Source organism: Miscanthus floridulus, unplaced genomic scaffold, assembly GCF_019320115.1.
Source record: "Miscanthus floridulus cultivar M001 unplaced genomic scaffold, ASM1932011v1 fs_155_1_2, whole genome shotgun sequence".
NCBI lineage: Eukaryota > Viridiplantae > Streptophyta > Magnoliopsida > Poales > Poaceae > Miscanthus > Miscanthus floridulus.
This window is the reverse complement of record NW_027096287.1, coordinates 17317-20383: the sequence shown is the minus strand read 5'-3', so window position 1 is coordinate 20383 and position 3067 is coordinate 17317. Positions and strand designations below refer to the sequence as shown.

At 54.0% G+C, this 3067-nt stretch overlaps 1 pseudogene; it reads right to left on the bottom strand.

The window, feature by feature from the left end:
- Positions 1-1883: 1883 nt before the first annotated feature.
- Positions 1884-2845, bottom strand: LOC136530547 (transcription factor MYB4-like; annotated as a pseudogene).
- Between the last annotated feature and the right edge of the window lie 222 nt (positions 2846-3067).

Genomic DNA, 3067 nt, shown 5'->3' with positions numbered 1-3067 from the left:
TATCTAACAGTCATCTCTCGTCAATCTAGCTCTTCTTTTACTGTAGTGACAGTGTTGCACCCAAGTAAGCTGAGGTGGTCTACAATAATTGATTATTTTCTCCAATTCGTTGTTACATTGTTTGCTTGTTTTGCTTTTTTCCTAAATTTTTGCTGGGAGATTAAAAAAGAATTACCACTATTGAAGTAATGTCAAACTGTCTGATACTACTAGATTATATTTTGGGCGGAAACTGTCAGACAATTTGACTTGAAAGTTTAGTTGTCGTGGTTAGTGACTCAGGTGGACCTCATGTTTCATTGAGACATCATTGGCAGTAACGGATTGTAAAAAATTGTAATGGTAATGGTAAATAAGAATTTGGCCCTTTTTATCCAGTTTGTGAAATTTCATGGTGACCATTTTTTTTATTCTCATTCAACAGCTCAACAACCCACACCCATCCATCCGCATGCACGCACACCACTAACCCTATAGGGAAAATTAAGGAATACTCAATGTTTCGGTCTCCAACATTCATATAAGTGAATATGATTGTTCAAAAAAAAAAAAAAACGCACAGTCGTAGCACTAAGACCACACACCTCACCATATTAGTGATACTGATGCAGATGTTCGACACATTACTCAAGGAAAATATTTTTTTAGAAGGGCGGCAAGAGCATTGCCAATTTTTATTAGACGGAGAAAAAGAAAAAGGCAGAGAGTACAAAGGGTACACAAAAAAAAAAGACGACTAAACTACTGAACCGACTACTACTACTATTATGACAACGACTACTGCTACTACTCGTACAGCAAGAAATACTACTCAAGGAAAATATTCAAGCTTCTATCTTGTTCATACTTCTCCATCCAAACTTGATGAATAAGAACCCCATCACCGTTGTCTCCAGCATGCCACATCTACCCTTTAGTGGAGTTCTCTCTTTCTATTTAGACAGCAGCGACGTTAGGGGTGAATGGGCCATACTTTAAAACCTTTAGGGGACTACAACAGGGTGATCCCTTGCCACCATTAATGTTCAACATGGCTGCTGATGCACTGGACCACATATTAACTAGAGAAAATTTATTGGTTGCCACTGAAAATTATAACCGTCCATTCATTGTCATTGAAAAAATGATCTTCCCTTCATTGCCATTGATTTATGCTTTCCTTTCCCTTGGCTGCCATTCCGTCAATTTCATACGTAACGACGTTTGGAGGAGCTTTGCTGTGCTCTCGGATCAAGTGTGCGTGGCATGATGGGTCATGGATGGGATGGGGGTTGAGTGCCTGGGCAGCCGCAGCGGTGGCGCAACACTTTTGGAGAGGGCGGCCGTCGGCAGGCGCCGCAGCGCCGCCGCCAAGTCAGACCACGACCTGCACGGCTGCACGCGTGGGGCCGCGCTGGGTCACGTCCATGCGCTCTGCGAGCTCGGGTACTGACTCCAGGATGGCTATGGCGTGCAGCGGGACCTCGTTGAGGGCCACCGCCTCCTGGTCACCGCGCTCTCGGCGCTGGCTGCCTGGCTCTCGCCGCCGCCATGGTCGTCGTCGGCGTCGAAGGACTCCTGCTCCTGCCGGACTTCGGGTGGAGCGTCCCCGGAAGCTGCTTCTTCCTTCCAAGCCCAAGATCCAGAAGCTGATCGACTCGCTTTGATGGAGAGACGGCCGGCGACCGGAGAACGCGGAGATGAGGAAGCTCGCGGCACGCATCGTGGCGCATCTCGCCGGCGACCTCCACCTGCCCCAGTTCCGGGTGCCATCCAGTGCGTATCCTACCATTCTGCAGGACGAGACCACGCTGACGTACAGCGACCAACAAGGGCTCACCCAGGGCCGGCTCTATAGATTTCAAGACCCTTGGACAATAAGAAGACAACAACACTCTGACGGCCTAGTTGATCCCAAGGAACTCGCTCATGGAGAGCAAATCGCAGAACCCTCCTCCCTGCACGTCCAACTGATCTGCCGCCGCGTCGAACTCCCAGCACATGCCACCGACGCCGAGCCCGTGCAGGGAATCCACGGCGCCGCACGGCCCGTCGACCTGCACGGACCCCTGGTGGCTCAGGCCCTGCTGGGCCGGGCTGCGGCCGCCCACGTCGAAGACACCGGCGTCCGGACCCAGCGCCACCAGGCTGGTTCCATAGTCCATGTCCAGCCAGTCGGCGAACATGACCTTCGGGAGCACGGGTGCGTGCGGTCGCACCGCGGCGCCCGCGCCCGCAGGCTCGTTGACGGTGAGGCAGCTGGAGTCGTCGGCCGAGGACGACTCCACCGCCGGCTCGGACGAGTCGGAGTTCGCCGGCCGGCTGACGACGACGGACCCCTGGCCGTTCTCGCTGGGGTCCGGGCTCCCGTGCACGTCGGAACAGGCGGGTGTCGCCGGGTCCGCCGCGCCCTGCTTTCCCTGCGCGCCGCCCTCAACGCGCTTCTTGAGGTACGAGTTCTAGTAGTTGTTCACCTCGTTGTCGGTCCGTCCTGGCATGCCGTGCGATCTGAGACCACCTGAGGCACAAGAATTTTCCAGTGTCAGAGAGTCGGTCATAAAAAAAAGTTACGTTAATTACTGACAAAAACTACAACTCGATGAAACTTCTTGTGTGTCGGCGGGCACGTTTTTGGCATCTCCATCACCGGCGTTTACTCGTGTAGCTTTCTATTACCTTGCTTTCCTATTGTCCAAGGGCCTTGAAATCTATAGAGCCGGCCCTGGGTGAGCCCTTGTTGGTCGCTGTACGCCAGCGTGGTCTCGTCCTGCAGAAGGTAGGATACGCACGGGATGGCACCAGGGAACTGGGGCAGGTGTCGGTCGCCGGCGAGATGCGCCAAGATGCGTGCCGCGAGCTTCCTCATCTCCTCGTTCTCTGGTCGCCGGCCGTCTCTTCATCAAAGCGAGTCGATCAGCTTCTGGATCTTGGGCATGGAAGGAAGAAGCAGCTTCCGGGGACGCTCCACCCGAAGTCCGGCAGGAGCAGGAGTCCTTCGACGCCGACGGCGACCGTGGCAGCGGCGAGAGCCAGCGCCGCGAGCGCGGTGACCAGGAGGCGGTGGCCCTCGACGAGGTCCCGCCGCACG